This window comes from Halichoerus grypus, chromosome X (genome assembly GCF_964656455.1).
Source record: "Halichoerus grypus chromosome X, mHalGry1.hap1.1, whole genome shotgun sequence".
NCBI lineage: Eukaryota > Metazoa > Chordata > Mammalia > Carnivora > Phocidae > Halichoerus > Halichoerus grypus.
The window spans coordinates 95,021,226-95,038,984 of NC_135727.1; the positions used below are offsets into that span (position 1 = coordinate 95,021,226).

The following is a 17,759-nucleotide window of genomic DNA, read 5'->3' on the forward strand; positions in this document are numbered from 1 at the left end:
TTGGGGACTACTCTGATAGACCTAAATGAAATTTCTTAAACTGGAGATGTTAAATACTAACCTATCCATCTACATATCATGTAGCAGTCTAAATATCTTTAAACATTCTTTTTCTTCTTGTATCTGGTCTAACAATGATTTCCTAATCAATTTTTTTTTTCCTGTGTCTCTACCAAGAGTAAAATCTTTTGCTTAGCAGATTTAGAGACCTTGTCTCTTGAATGAAACTTAAGTAAAACATTAACATAATGAATTTGTCACATTTGTTTTTCTTAAGAACTTGGAGGTCCTACCAGGATGGCTCAACTCATGAGAACCTACCAGAATGAAGAAAAAACAGCCCTGAATCAAGTAATACCACACTAAGAATGACATTGAAAACTTGGAGAGGGAGTTTGGAGCCAGAGTATTGGATGTCCCCATGGTTTGGGGACAGTGAATGTGCCCATCCTCGCTCTTCCTTTAAGTTCCTGGAAAAGTCATTTGATGTCAGAAGGATGTCAGAGGACTGGAGGAAAGGTGAGTTGAGTTTGATGTCATAGGCTTTTGGTCAGTGTATTACATTATGCTGATAAGGGATGACCAAAGGCCCTTGCAAAGATAGGGTATGAAAGTACTCATTTATTAAGTTGGTTTTAGGAAGTTATTCTGTGTTTCATTGGCAAGGACTTTGTGTCTTATTTTCATTTTTCTTTTAGCTAAAATTGCATAATTGGCCTGGCAATTTTTTACATGTTGGTATATGTCTCCAAATAGTCATTTCTAATTCTTTGTGTTTGTGACCAGAGAGATTCTAGATATAGAGCTACCTGTTCATTTAAAATACCTTTGACAAATTATAGGTAATTGATTGCAGGAATTGGTCATTTGTATGCACCATGAGAACATCTAGTCCAAGCAGAGATACCTATCTTCAGATGAAGAAGGAACAGAAAGTCTTTTCAACTATTATCGCAAAAATATACTATCTTATTCTGTGATGTTAAAGAAAAAGATAGTTTCGTGTGTTGGGCAAGTGACTTGAGGGATTGGCTGGAATAGACTAAGAGCTGGAATTATCTCTGTAGCTATAAATAGTATTATCAAATGCAAACTATTTACTTACCTACTTACTTTTGCAAGTTGGGTTCTCCTGGAAGTAGATCCAGGGGTAGGGTTTAGCAGGCAGGTATGAAGAGATCAACACCTGTGAGAGGGAGGGGGATAAAACATGTTTGTGCAGAGGGAGAAGTCCAAACTGTAATGCAGGCCCTACAGATGCCTTAGGCAACCCTATGGGGGCACTCTGGAGTTAAAATAGCCCTTCAGAGTTATTCCCTGTTGGGGCAAGATGGCCACACATTAAATCTCCACATGGATCGGGATAGTGGTAACTTCGTGCCTCCCTGCAGCTGAGATACCACGGACAGCTGAAGGCTTCCTGTTTACATCACTCCTAGCAGCTGGGGCATGTCTTTCAATGAGAGGGAATCCCGGAGGAGCATAAAGGGGTCCACCTCCTTAGTCATGTAGTTTTGTGAAACTAAATTGCCTAATCTAGAGGGAAATTAACAAGCTTGTTAAATTTATCATATTTAATAGAGCACATGTTTAATTAGTCTAGGGACTTAGCTTATGTATATTTAGAATAAATGGTCTCAAGAATTTATATGCTAAAAGAGAGAAATAAAAAAGAAAAAACTTGCTCAAAAGGGAACAATTAAGTTTTAGGTAATGGCTGACCTTCAGGTCACTAAGATAAGAAACAAAGGAATGAACATTGTAATCAATGCCAATTTTAAGAAAATGTTCTAAATGAGGACTTTTGAGCAAAATTAGAATAGTTTTAGTATTATGTAACAAATAAATATGAGAGAATTATAAATGTTTATTACTCTTGGTTATCATAAATCATACACAAACTATTTTGTTAAATTTGTTTAAAAAGATAGTTATAGCATCCTAAACTTTATAGAGAACATCTAAAAAAATAACTGCAGCTAACATCATACTTAATGGTGAGACACTTAAATTTTTCCCACTAAGATCATGTACAAGGCAAGAATATACCCTTTCACGACTCATTTTCCAAATCATAGTGGAAGTTCTATCTAATGCAATAAGGCAAGAAAGGGAAATAAAAAAGTATACAGATTGGAAGTAAGAAATAAAACTGTCTTTGTATATGATATTAATGTCTCTGTAGAAAATCCCAAAAGAATTCAGAAACAAAACTCCTGGAAGTAATAAACGATTTTAGCAAGGTTGCAGGAGACAAAGTCCATATACAAAAGTCAATCACTTCCCTAAATATCAGCAAAAAGCAAGTGGAATTTGAAATTAAAAACACAATACCATTTACAGTGGCACACCTCAAAATGAAATACTTAGGTATAAACCTAACTATATATGCACAAGATCTATATGAGGAAGACTACAAAACTTTGGTGAATGAAATCAAAGAACTAAATAAGTGGAGAGACATTCCATGCCCATGGATAGGAAGACTCAATATTTTCAAGATGTTAATTCTTCCCGACTTGATGTATCCATTCAATGTAATCTCAATCAAAATATCAGAAAACTATTTTATGGATATTGACAAACTGATTCTAAAGTTTATATAGAGAGGCAAAAGACCCAAAATAGCCAACATAATATTGAAGAACAGAGTTGGAGAATTGACACTACCTTACTTGAAGGCTTACTATAAGGCTACAGGAATCAAGACATCGTGGTATTGGTGAATGACAAATAGATCAATGGAACAGAACAGAGAGCTCATAAATAGACCCACATAAATACAGTCAACTGAACTTTGACAAAAAAGCAAAGACAATACAATGGAGTAAAGATAGTTTATATATGGTGGTAGAACAACTAGACATCCACATGCAAAAAAATGAAATTAGACACACACCTTGAACCCTTCACAAAAATTAGCTCAAAATGGATCACAGACCCAAATGTAAAACACAAAACTATAAAGCTCATAGAAGATAACATAGGAGAAATTCTAGGTGACCTTGGGTATGGCAATGACTTTTTAGATACAACACTGAAGGCACAGTCCATGAGAGAAATAATTGATATGCTATACTTCATTAAAATTAAAATCTTCTGCTCTTTTAAAGACAATATCAAGAGAATGAGAAGATAAGCTGAGGCTGGAGAAAATATTTGCAAAAGACACATCTGATAAAAGACTGTTAACCAAAACAGCATTATTAATCACTGGGGAAACATGAATCAAAACCACAAAATCACCTTACAACTGTTAGAATAGCTTTATTGAAAAAAAAAACAAGAAATAACAAGTGCTGGCAAGGATGTGGAGAAAAGGAAACCCTTGTGCACTGTTGATGGCAATGTAAATTTGTTCAACCACTATGGAAAACAGTATGGATGTTCTTCAAAAAAATTAAAAATAGAACTACTTGTGATTCAGCAATTCCACTTCTGGGTATTTATCTGAAGGAAATGCAAATGTTAATCTGAAAAGATACATGCACCTCCATGTTCATTGCAACATTATTTCTAATAACCAAAACATGGAAGTAGCCTAAATGTCCATCAATGGATGAATGGAGAAAGAAGATATGGGACACACACACACACACACACAGGAATACTACTCAGCTATTCAAAAGAATGAGATCTTTCCATTTTCAACAGCATGGATGGACCTTAAGAGCATATGCTAAGTGAAATAAGTCAGAGAAAGGCAAATACTCTGTGATCTGTTGTATATGTAATCTTAACAACAACAATGAGAAAAACATGCTCACAGATACAGAGAACAGATTGGTGGTTGCAAGAGGCAGAGGGTGGAGGATAAGAGAAATTAGTAAACTTTAAAAAAATTTTAAATAAACTGAGTAAAATTTTAACTATACATACACACACAGAATTGTTAAAACTCAACAATAAGAAAACAAACAACCTCATTGAAACATGGGCCAAAGATCTTCACATATACCTCATCAAAGATATGTAGATGGCAAATAAGCATATAAAAATATGTTCCACATCATATGCCATCAGGGAAATGCAAATTAAAAGAACAATGAGGGCACCTGGGTGGCTCAGTCAGTTAAGCGTCTGCCTTTGGCTCATGTCATGATTCCGGGGTCCTGGGATGGAGCCCTGCATCGGTGTCCCTGCTCAGCGGGGAGTCTGTTTGTCCCTCTCCCTCTGCCCCTCCCCCCTGCTCATGCGCACACTTGCTCTCTCTCTCTCTCACATAAATAAATTAAATTTTTTAAAAAATAAAAAAATAAAACAACAGTGAGATACCACTACACACCTATTAGGACAAATCCAGAACACTGAGGACACCAAATGCCAGTGGAGCAGTAGAATTCTCATTTACTGCTGGTAGGAATGCAAAATGATACAGGCACTTTGGAAGACAGCTTGGAGGTTTCTTACAAAACTAAATATACCCTAACCATAGGATCCTGCAATTGTGCTCCTTGCTATTTACCCAAAGGAATCAAAAACTTATGTCCACACAAAACCTGTACATGGATGTTTATAGCAGCTTTATTCATAATTGTCAAAACTTGGAAGCAACCAAGATGCCCTTCAGTAGGTGAAGGGATAAACTGTGGTCCATCCAGACAATGGAATCTTATTCAGCACTAGAAAAAATGAGCTATCAAGCCATGAAAAGACACAGAGGTTGCATAAATGTGTATTACTAAGTCAAAGAAGATGATCCTAAAAGGCTATATATTGTATGACTCCAACTCTATGACATTCTGGAATAGGCAAAACTATGGACAGAATAAAGGGGTCGGTGGTTGCCAGAGGTTGGGGAGGGGATAAATAGGCAAAACACAAAGGACTTTTAGGTCAGTGAAAATACTCTTTGTGATACCATAATGATGGATACACATCATACGTTTGTCCAAACCCATAGAATGTACAACAACAAGATTGAACTATAATGTAAATTATGGACTTTGTGTGATAATGATGTACCAATTTAGGTTCACCAGTTGTAAGAAATGTGCCACTTTCGGGGTGTCTGGGTGGCTCAGTCATTAAGCGTCTGCCTTCGGCTCAGGTCATGGTCTCAGGGTCCTGGGATCGAGCCCCGCATCAGGCTCCCTGCTCGGCGGGAAGCCTGCTTCTCCCTCTCGCACTCCCCCTGCTTGTGTTCCCTCTCTTGCTGTGTCTCTTTCTGTCAAATAAATAAATAAAATCTTAAAAAAAAAAATGCCACTTTGGTGGGGAGTGTTGATGATGGGGAATGCTATACATTTGTGAGGGCAAGGAAATCTCACAGTTTTCCTCTCCATTTTGCTGTGAACCTTAAACCACTCTAAAAAAGAATCCTCATTTAAATAATTAATTAATTAGAAAAAGATAGATGCATTCTTTCTGTATAAAGTATACAGAATACGTGATTTAATTTTCTTACAAAATAATCTAAGTAATTGGGACTCTTCTATATCTGTCTTATGGGAAAAGAAAGTGATCATTACTGACACAAAAATTTTAGGAATATGTAAATGTAAACATAGATGCTGAACTAAATTAAATTATAATAACTAATATCCTTCTTATTTATTTTTTTGTTCTTGTGAATACCAGCCAATATTTTATTTTATTTTATTTTATTTTTTTTTTTTTTAAAGATTTTATTTATTTATTTGAGAGAGAGAATGAGAGAGAGAGAGCACATGAGAGGGGGGAGGGTCAGAGGGAGAAGCAGACTCCCTGCTGAGCAGGGAGCCTGATGCGGGACTCAATCCTGGGACTCCAGGATCATGACCTGAGCCGAAGGCAGTCGCTTAACCGACTGAGCCACCCAGGCGCCCCACCAGCCAATATTTTAAAATATGTAAACCTTAGTCTACTTACACTATGTGAGTAAAATTTCATTGTTATAATTTTCTGAGAAGTTACTTTTTTAATGTCAACTGTAATTGTATTGTTAATTAATTTACAACTTATTCAGAATCTTGCAGTTATAATTTAAGTTCTTTTGTAAAATATTGGTGTAATTAATTAATAATCTTAGGTTACCTGGAAATTTTTTTAAAGAAATCAAAGTGAATAGAGATAAATAAAAGCAAAAGTAATTGATCACCAATAATAACTTTAATTTATATAATCTCAGCTATATGTAAACATCTTTGTCAATGTAGAAGAAGTACTTATTTTTATAAAGGTTGAAAGCTAAAGTTTAAATTTTCAAATAATATTATAATCTTTCATTTTTTAGTATGATTATATATGTATAAGTTTCTTCTCTTTACTTATTTATTAAGAAATTTTATGTTTGGGGTGCCTGGGTGGCTCAGTCAGTTAAGCATCTGCCTTTGACTCAGGTCATGATCCCAGGGTCCTAGGATGGAGCCCTGCTCGGCGGGGAGACTGCTTCTCCCTCTCATTCTCCCCCTATGCATGCTCTCTCTCTCTCTCCCTCTCTGTCAAATAAATAAATAAAATCTTAAAAAAAAATTTTATGTTTAAGTGCGAGGAAATACTGGTAGCTCAGAAGATAAAATAAAATGTCATTAGAGTATTGTTTGCTCTGAATGTGAGGCAATAAAAAGTTAGTTGTTTTCAGTATATTCTACCTACCTAGATGGCAAATGATTTTTGCCTCATACAACCTGACTGTGCGTTCTCAAAAAAGTAAATTTTTATGCTAGTTTATGCTTTTGGGAATTCCATAACTATAGACAACTGTAAAACACTGACACAAAGAACTGAATTTCTAATGTTTATTATTATATAATTCTGTTATAGTTGTTATATGGTATTGCTATTCTCTGGACCTGCCTTGTCCGCAAACAATTGTATTCTCATCTGAAAACTCATATGATGTTTCTTTCCTCTGAGCTCAGACCTCAAAATCAGAGTAATACAAATGAAAAGGGTTTATTGGCACCCCAACCATATTCATTGCTCCCAAGACAGCTGCTAGATAGCACCAAAGGATTTTTCCTCATCTTATAACTGATAAATTGGCACTCTTGAGCAAGAAGGAATGTTAGAAATAATTAGCTTTGCTTGGTATGCTCATTATCTTCTTAATTGGCTCAACAGAATGGTAAGGTTGTTCTTTATTAGGGTGAAAAATCTGAAGAAAACTGTCAAATCAAAGAAGAAGCCCAATTTCCCCTTGGTTAATTTTGTGCAAGACAAGTGCTATAATACAAAGATATTTGTAATACTGCTTAATCTTTATAATAGGTGTAGATTCCCAGTTTTATTCCTATGCAAGGGATGACACATGATCAATAAACTGACTACTCAAAAACATTTATGCCCAGGTATAAATACCTCTTAGCAGATGTTAGTGGTTAGTGATTATGACATACATTTCATAGGAGAGATCCTAAGGTGCTTTAGATTCAGCAATTCCTCTGCTGACCAGAACTTTATAATATTCAATTAGGTTGGTATGAAATGTTATAGGGAGGTTTACGTGCTTCAGAACTGTATCTTGATAAGATCCTTCACTCTTCTTCACTCAGATACAGTTCCTGGAATAAAGTGACAGTCTTTTCCTCAATCAGAGATTTCTGCTCTCACTTCCCATTTATCTAACACCAAAGCCATAAGTTACAGATTGGCAAATATTTCTGAAGGAAATATCAAAGATAACCTAAGAGATTTGGTAAAACAGCCTTTAGCAGAGGGGTGCCTGGCTGTCTTAGTCAGTAGAGCATCCAACTCTTGATCTCGGGCTTGTGAGTTCAAGCCCCACGTGGGGCGTGGAGCCTATTTTAAAACAAAACAAAACAAAAAACAAAGAAAAAAACAGCCTTTAGCAGAGACTCTGGATTGTTTTTTTTTTTTAATTTTATTTATTTATTTGACAGAGACAGCGAGAGAGGGAACACAAGCAGGGGGAGTGGGAGAGGGAGAAGCAGGCTTCCTGCAGAGCAGGGAGCCCGATGTGGGGCTCGATCCCAGGACCCTGGGACCATGACCTGAGCTGAAGGCAGACGCTTAATGACTGAGCCACATGGGCGCCCCTGGATTGTTTTAATATAGCTGGGTTTGAGGGAATGAGCTCATGGATATATGTTAATGTTACCACTGTAGTCAGACACTTGGGAGACTCAACTTATAGGGAACTCAAGAGGTAGAATTTCCAGGATTATTTTTTTCTAGAAGGAGATGCCTTTATGAAACTAGACTGTTGAGCAATATCATTGGAACAAGATTTAATTATGTAGAATAGAGTAAAACCTTTAACAAAAATCGGATAGTAATTATTTTCTTGGAACATTGCAGTATTGTTTTTAATAATCTACTTTTCTTAGGTATGTAATGAAACCGTTTTCTTCCTTTTTTTCCTCTATCTCTAAATTTTAATTTCACAGGCTTTCATTGTTCATACTGTAGTTTAGCCTGTAGTTTAATACTCATGATTAAATGCCTACTGAACTAGACCTGCCTGAAAATATTTTTAATCATATAGTGATTGGCATACTGTTTAAAATGAACTGAAAAAAAATTATGAAAATAGGAAGTTCTTCTTCTAACCAAGCTGGAGTAACAAGGACTGGATTCATCCTCCTGTCAGAAACAACCAAAAAATGGACCAAATATAATGAAACAATAGTTTCCAGATTATGATGAGAAATCCCAACATCCCTGCTGGGTGGTATGAGAAGAGCCTAAGGTGCGAGCCAGTACTCTCATCTCCACAGGGTAATAATGAGGTTCCCCAAACCTTCCTTCCTCCACCACATGACATGAGTGGAAAAGACATTGAAAACCTAGATTTCTAATTCAGCCTGGTGGTAACAAAGCATCCCACCCCCTTGTTCTTGGGATGGTGTCAGAAGAGACCCTAGTGGAGAACTAGAACTTTCACACCATTCACTGATAATGAGTCCACTACCCTTTGTGGTGTCATTGGAGGCCATGTGAAAAGCCTGCATCTGTATCTCCCCCTGGAAGTAACTAGACATCTCCTACCCCTCCCAATGGCATGGTGCCAGAGGAGGCCTAGTGGAGAGTCATGATTTTTACCACCGCTTAGTGGTAACAAGGTAAATCTCTTGTAATGTCAGTGAAGGCCATGTGGCGAGCTTCCTCTTACTAGCCATGGTGGTATCAGAGAAGCCAAAATGGGAAGCCTGGATTCCTACCTCTGCCTAACAATATAAAGAGCCCTCCTCCCCAGGTGTGAGCAGAGGTTGAGTAGAGAAGAGAACCTGGCAGTAACAAGATGGCACTTTCCTCACTCACCTAAGCAGTATCACAGGAGGCCTGATAAAACACAAGATTTTAGGGGCGCTTGGGTGGCTCAGTTGGTTAAGCAGCCAACTCTTGATTTCAGCTCAGGTCATGGTTTCAGGGTCCCTGAGCCCCATGTGGGGCTCTGTGTTCATCGGGAAATCTCCTTGAGGATTTTCTCTTTCTCTCCCTCTGTCCCTCCCCCTGCTTTTGCTCTCTCACTCTGTCTCTAAAATGAATAAATAAATCTTTAAAAAAAAAAGATTTTTAAAAAGATCCAGAATCTTTTTTTAAAAAAGATTTTATTTATTTATTTGACACAGAGAGAGAGTGAGCATGAGCAGGGGGAGTGGCAGAGGGAGACAGAAAAACAGGCTCCCCGCTGAGTAAGGAGCCCAATGTGGGGCTCAATCCCAGGACACTGGGATCATGACCTGAGCCGAAGGCAGACAGTTAACTGACTGGGTCACCCAGGAGCCCCCCAAATCTTATAATATCCAAATATCCAGGCTTCAACTGAAAATCACTTGCCATACCAAGAACCAAGGTATCAAACTGAACAAGAAAAGATAATCAACATATATGGACATTGAGATGACATAGATGTTAGAATTATCTGACAAGAATATTGAAGCAGCCATCATAAAAGTATTTTAATGAGCAATCACACCCTCAAAACAAATGAAAAAATAGAAGACCTTCGCCAAAAAAACCCAGGAAGTCTTCACAAAGAAATAGAAGATATACGGGCTACCTGGATGGCTCAGTTGGTTAAGCGTCTGCCTCCGGCTCAGGTCATGATCCCAGGGTCCTGGGATTGAGCCCCACATCTGGCTCCTTGCTCAGCAGGGAGCCTGCTTCTCCCCTGCCTGCAGCTCCCCCTGCTCGTGCTTGCTCTCTCTCCCTCTCTCTCTCTCTCTCTGTAAAACAAATAAATAATAATCTTAAGGAAAAAAATGAAATAGAAGATATAAAGAGGAACCCAAGAGAAATTTTGGAAATAAAATATACAGTAACCAAAATAGAAAACTCAGTGGATGCACTCAGCAACAGAATGAAGAAGACATAGGAAAGAATCAGCGAACTTCATGACAAAACAATAGAAATTACAAAATCTGAAGAACAGAGAGAAAGTTGAATAAAAAATATTAAGAGATCCTAAGGGACATGTGGAACTATAAGAAATGATCTAGCATTCATATCTCCAGAATCTCAAAATGAAAGGAGAAATAGGGTGAGGTTGAAAAGGTATTCAAAGAAATAATGGCTGATGATTCCCTAATGCAAAAGATGTAAACATATGGATTCAAGAAGCTGAATGAAACCCTGAGAAATCTGCATAAAGACACATAATAGTCAGACTTTTGAAAACTGAAGACAAAACCAGCTTGGAATCTGTAAGAGAGAAATACTTTCCTAATTCAAATGAAAGCAGATTTTTCATCAGAGACCATGGAGGCCAGAAGGAAGTGGCATGACACTTTTCCAGTGTTGAAAGAAAAGAATTGTCAGCCCAGAATCCTGTGTCTATTGAAAATATCCTTCAGAATGAAGAGGAAATCAAGACATTCTCAGATGAAGGGAAACTAAGAAAACTTGTCACCAGGAGACTACCCCAAAAGAATGGATAAAGAAATTTTTCTAAGCAGAAAGGAAATGATACAAGAAAGAATCTTGGAACATTATCAAGGAAGAAAGAACCCAGAAAGACCAAAAATATGGGTAAATAACACATTACTTGAATATGTATAGTGATCCTTACAGCAACCACCAAGTAAGCTATAGAAAGAGATACACTAAAAAGTACTGTAGATAAATCAAAATGAAATTTTAAAAAATATTCAAGTAACCCACACAAAGCCAGGAAAAAGAAAACAGAGAGAGAAGAGATGGAGAACAAACAAACAAAAATTAATAAAATTCCAAACTTAAACCTGAATATAACCATAATTACTTTGAATGTTAAGGCCTAAATACACCAATTTAAAGACATTGGCAGAGTGAATGAAAAAAATATGACTTCTCCCAAAATCAATAAAATCAAAAGATAGTTGGAAAGGGAAAAGAGACCAGATGGGGCAAATAGAAATGAATTAACAAGATGATAGATTTAAACCTGTATATCACTAATGACATTAAATGTAAATAGTTTAAATGTCCTGATTAAAAGGAAGAGATTGCCAGATTGGATACAAATGCAAGATGCAAGTATATGCTGTCTATAAGTAAATTTAAAGTAAAAGGATAGAAAAAAAATTAATGGCAACACCAGTCAAAAGAGAGCCAATGAGCCTTTATTAATATCAGATAAAACAGATTTCACAGCAAATAATATTAGCAGTAATAGAGATATCATTTTATAATGATAAAGGGTTCAATTCTTCATAAGGGCATAATGATCCTAAATAATTAGGCTAAATAAAAGAATTTAATCCCAAAGCCTACATGTATGATTCCATTTATGACCTTCTGGAAAAGGCAAAACTATAGGGCAACAAAACAGATCAGTATTTGCCAGGGTTTGAGGGGTTTGGGGGGGGTTGACCATAAAGTTACTGACTAATAATTTCTATAGAATGGATGTTGAGAAAGGGGCTGGCTATTAACAAAAAGGTGGAGAGATATTTTCAGGTAATGACACTGTTCTCCATGGTACCATGGTGGTGGATACATCTCTATGCATTTATCAAAACATATAGAAGTCTACATCACAAAGTGTGATCTTTCATGTGTGCAATCAAAAAAAAAAAAAAAACACAAGATGCTGTGGAATCCCAGGTTGAAATGCAGACCATGGCAAATGAAAAACCCGCATTTCCAGGAATGACATCACACTGATGGGAGTGGAGAAGAAAGGAGGTGATGTAAATGTTTTGGAAATAACACGTTGACTGTAGGACAAAGGCTAAAAGAATTCTATACAAAACTTCTTTAACTGGTAAATTTGTTTATCTCAGAGGTATAGGTTAGCAATTCTGAAACCACATGAACACTAGGATTGAACAAATAATTATAGAATAGGGATCAGCTTACTGGGGCCCATGGGCCAAATCTAGCTCATTTTTGGATAGCCCACAAACAACTTTTTTTTTCAGTTTTAAAGGGCAGAAAAAATCAAAGGAAAAATAGTACTTCATGACACATGAGGGGCATCTCTGGATCAGTCGGTAGAACATGAAACTCTTAATCTTGGGTCATGAGTTCTAGCCCCATGCTGGGTCTAGAGATTACTTAAAATTGAAATTCAAAGCTGAGGAGTTGTGGCAGAGACAGTGTGGCCCACAAATTCTAACATATTTACTATCTGGCCCCTTCACCTTTTGGTAAACATTTGTTAACCCTTGTGGTAGATAATGAGGTCCAGGTTTCTCACTGTTGGAGAAAGAAGGTATAAGTCAGTAAAGGGGGAAGACTAGAATCAACCTTGTGGTGCTGGATTAGACTCAGAGTCATCACTTTGAACTCATGTTTACTTTAATAAACATATAAACAGAAAGGTAGATATGTGTGTATACACGAGTTAGTATGTCTACATATATTTTCTATCTCTGGCCATTGTTTTAAGTGATCCTATCTCTCATTTCTACTGTCTGTATTAAATGTAAAATATGTTTGACTAACCTGAACAATTTAATTAACAAAATAAGCACAAAAATACATTAGACCTTTTTTTCAAAAGCAGATCTTTTTTAAAAGATTTATTTACTTATTTTAGAGAGAGAGGGAGAAACAGCACAAGCGGGCAGTGGGTGGGGAGGGGCAGAGGGAGAGGAAGAGGGTGAGAGAGAGAGAATCCACAAGCGGACTCCTACTGAGTGCAGAGCCTGATACCAGGCTCAATCCCACCATCCTGAGATTGTGACCTGAGCTGAAATCAAGAGTCAGATGCTTAACCAACTGAGCCACCCAGGTGCCCCTCAAAAGCAGATCTTGAAAGATTGTTCGTGTGAAAAGCAGAATCATTTTTACATAACATATTTCAAAAATCTGGAAAATAATTACCACTGCTAATAAAATGCTTGGCAATTTTCCAATAGGCCTAGATGAGATTCACACCTGCTGCAGCATTCTTTACCTTTCCACATCAATCCATTGGTCAGGATGGTAAAGATATTAATCAGAGGTTCTATATTATTTATTTGCTTATTCTTTTGTTGTATCTTATTGAACAGAGATTACCTAGTTCCTCCTTACTCCCCTACAAATAGTCTGAAGTAGAGAGAAATCTTTGAATTTGTTTCCTTATAAGCTTGCAGAAAGCAAAATATAGAAATTTTATACATGCTTATAAACTACATATTTTTCCAAACAATGGAGATATGTGAAAAGGACAGTCAAGGAAGAGAAAATGTGTGCAAAAGAATACAAAATCTAATATATCAACATGCCCATACATCTATCACCTCTCCACTTCTCCCATGAACTCATCCCCAAGCAGAAAAATTTTCGCTTCTCTAAACCTCTCTGCTTTGATTTTTTTCATGTACAGAAATCATCCCTTTCGTGCGTATGTGAGTCCCCTGGAAGGCAAATTAATTCTTGGACATATCTGCAGACATATCATTCAGCAAATGAACAGTATTTTGTATAAATAGTAGAGATAGTATATGTCTGTGTGGCTCATCATAGAAAGAACGTTAAACTAAAGCATTTCCTACGATTATGCTTCTCCTTCTTAATATATGCTTTTCACGTGTATTTACCTATTCAATGGGAAGTAAGGACCTGGAATCCTGCTTTCAGAGGCCAAATCTCCTTGCAGGAGTTCCTTGGCTAATCAGAATTTCAAAGAACACCTACAAAGCTTCTACTCTCTGTTCTGTTCTCCTGAGGTGTTTTAACTGCTTAGAGTCCTCCTCTACCCCACCCCCCTCACCAATAACTCTTAGATTATATCAGAAGACAGTAGAGGTTTTTACACAGATTTATTTATTTATTTATTTATTTATTTATTTATTTTGATTTACCCCACAGAAGAAAAAGAAAAAAAGAAAAATCTTAATGGTAGCCAGTAGAGGTAGCAGCAAATGCATAATGGAATTCTTTACCAATTTTATTAATTTACTCATTCAGTAAATATCTGTTGATTTCCACTCTGTGGTAGCTGCTATGGGGAATCAAGTAACAAAATAGACCTAGTCTCTGCCCTTGAAAGATTTATGACCTGTAGGGAGGAATACATTTTCCTCAAGCCTCTTAGGGTCCCTGGCTGTGTCTGAAAATTAAACTGACAAAGACAGATTAAAAGGAGAATAGCATACATGCTTACTTAATATAACTTTTACGTGACAGGCAAACCTTCCATAAGGTAATGAAGACCCAAAGAAACAGGCCTGTGTATTTTTTTGGCTAGTTTTGATGAAGAGTGGACAGTCATGGAGGACTGTGATAGGTTAAGGAGTATGCAAGAATTAGCAAGAAACTTAGCATGGTCTGTTTGTTAGGACTTTTCTTGGCATCTCTTTGTCTTCAGTGATAGGGATGCTTCTTTCCTCTCGGTATGGGGACGGCACATCGTACATGAAGATTTTGTGACCTGTTTCAGGGAAGAAGTACTAGGGAAGAAGGAATTCATAGTGAGCTCCTGTTCCTGTCCATAGTGAGGTTCCTGCTTCTGCTGTTTTCTCACACTCCTTCAGCTTAAAATATTCAGTATGCCAAGGTGCTGTATTCTGAAGTAGCATGTTGTGAACCTCATCACCAATTTCCACAGTCTTAAATTGAAAATTACATATAATACTAATATGAAATATTTCATTTCAACAAATTTTATCAGCATGAATATAGTCAACAGAATTCTCTTCCTTTGGGCCAAATGTATAAATATATCACTATCATTAACAAACACATCATTAGCCAAATACCTCACCATCTTTTCATCCCCCAAAATAGTAGGAAGAGGCAAAAAGCTTCAAAATTATACTTTATCTAGAAATGTTGTCTGAAGTAATCATCATAATAAAATTCAGCATTCCCAAGCCAAACCATCCTTACTATAAATAGGTGATTGGGTAATATAGCAGGTCATTAAAAACAATGAAAAAATCTAAAGTTTAAAGTCCTTAAAAGTAATAAAGAACTGACATGTCAGAAATTGTGAAGCCAAATCTAAGTTAGACCAAATCAGAGGGCTAGGAGAGCACTGAAGTTTCCATTGTTTTGAGGTCATTCTATATTTTTGTAGGGCTTGGGGAAAGAAATAAATCCCAGCATCTGCCCAAGTGTAAAAGTCTGATAAGAGACCTCTATTCCTTAAACTAGACATATTTAATAAAGGCTGAATGAGAAGTATATTTGTCCCAGTCCCTTGACTCTAGAGTACTGGTGCTGAATAAAGAAGTTACTAAAACATTTCCAAAAAGTTGTAAGCATGAGTCAGGCCTTTCATGGTTTACAACCTACATCATCTGGTGGGTCACAAAAGCTTCAAGGCAAGAATTTAGATTAATGTGGTTGAGGACTGATAATGTCATCATGTATTGAGCAGAAGTAGATGCAAATCCTTTCTGTATGAATCATATTCATGCTAGACATCAAAGAGCCCATGTAAACAATTTTCCAAAAACTGAGCAGCTGGTAATAAGTAGAAAGATAGACAGAGCCAAGCACAAAAGAAACAAATTACAATGACTATCATTAGAAAAAATAGACCCCAGAAATTTATGCTCCCTGTCAACCATGACTTAGATACTGAAATTATCAGAAACAAATTTCAAAAACACTATATAGAAAATGTTTAATAAAAGATAACCTTGAAATAATTTTCAGGGTACAGAAACCTATATAATATGGATAAGTATATTTAATAAAAATATAATAATTGAAAGTTAAATCTAAATAGATGGATTTATTAGTTAATTAAACCTAGGTGAACATAGAATTAGTGAAATGGTGGAGAAGTCAAAGAACATATTTCAGAATGAAGTAAAAAGAAAAGAAATGGAAAATAAAAGAGGGAGGTTAGTGACATAAAAGATAAAATAAGAATTTCTAATCAAGGTTCAAAAAGTTGAGGAGAGGTAATGAATTAGGCAGAGTTTATATTTGAAGAGATCATGCTTTTAATTTTCCAGAATGATGTAAATTCAATAATCTACAGAATAAAAAAGACCAGTAAATTCCAAATACAATATATAAAAAGAAATATATTGTGTATCTGTAAAATACCAAAATGACTAAAAATTTGAAAAAATCCAGGTCCAGGTGCCTTTAATGGGGAGTTGTAGCAAATAGTTAACAAAGAAATAATTTTCATCTTACACAAACTCTTCCCAGTCAAATGAGGAAACATACTCCCAAGTTATTTTATGAAGCCAGTATAACCTTGATATTGAATGGTGGCAGAATATGCTACCCCAAAATATTCTTCTTGGCATAAGGATTACTTCAAGCTGATTATTTTGGGAATCAGCAGACACAGGAGAAGCTCTGAAAACAGAGTAGAATTTACTCTTTTATAGAGGACACTTACATGTAGAAGGGAAATCTCCATATGTAAGAGTATCTCCCTCTGTACTAGGAAGAGAAGGAGGACTCAATCAAGAAGAAACAGGTATTTCTTTTGTCCTTAAGTGAAGATGGTATTTAAGTCTGAGTTCTTTTTTTAATTATTTTTAATTAACATAAAATGTATTATTTGTTTCAGCGGTACAGGTTTGTGATTCATCAGTCTTAGACAACACCCAGTGCTCACCACAACACATACCCTCCCCAGTGTTCGTCACCCAGTCACTCCATCCCCCCTCCCCTCCAGCAACCCTCATTTTGTTTCCTAAGATTAAGAGTCTGTTATGGTTTGCCTCCCTCTCTGATTTCATCTTGTTTCATTTTTTCCTCTCTTCCCCTGTGATCCTCTGCCTTATTTCTTAAATTCCACATATCAGTGAGATCATATGATAATTGTCTTTCTCTGATTGACTTATTTCGCTTAGCATAATACCCTCTAGTTCCATCCATGTCATTGCAAATGGCAAGATTTCTTTTTTTTTTTTTGATGGCTGTGTAATATTCTATTGTATATGTATACCACATCTTTAGCCATTCATTTGTCGATGGACATCTGGGTTTTTTCCATAGTTTAGCTATTGTGGACCTTGCTGCTATAAACATTGGGGTGCAGGTGCCCCTTCGGATCACTACATTTATATCTCTGGGGTAAATACCTTAAGTCTGAGTTCTAAGGCATCTCTGAGAGTTACTCATTTTTCCCTGGGTCTATCCCATGTATACATGAGGTAGACATGTTAATAAACTTCTGTTTGTTTTCCTCTTGCATATCTGCCTTTCATTACAGGGTTTCCAGTTGAGAAGTTAGAATGGTAGAGGGAAAATTATTTTTTCCTCCCCTACAATATTCAAAGCCACTCAAAGACAATATGAGAAAAGATAATTAAAGGTAAATCTCACTCATGAGTATAGATGCAAATTTGCTAAACAAGATATTAAACCCAATGCAACAGTATTTTAAAAGGATGATACATCCTGCTATATTAGCAGTATTCCAGGAGTACAAGGATGATAAAACATTAGAAAATCAATTTATGGGGCACCTGGGTGGCTCAGTGGGT

The 17,759-nt window shown here is 36.4% G+C and overlaps 1 long non-coding RNA gene across 1 annotated transcript in view; it reads left to right on the forward strand.

Annotated features, from left to right (window-relative positions):
- Positions 1-17,759, forward strand: part of LOC118538964 (uncharacterized) — a 198,514-nt gene that overhangs the window by 24,101 nt on the left and 156,654 nt on the right. Inside the window, exon 2 of the long non-coding RNA XR_013444623.1 lies at positions 278-519. This is a non-coding gene — a long non-coding RNA (uncharacterized LOC118538964). The remainder of the gene's footprint in view (positions 1-277; positions 520-17,759) is intronic.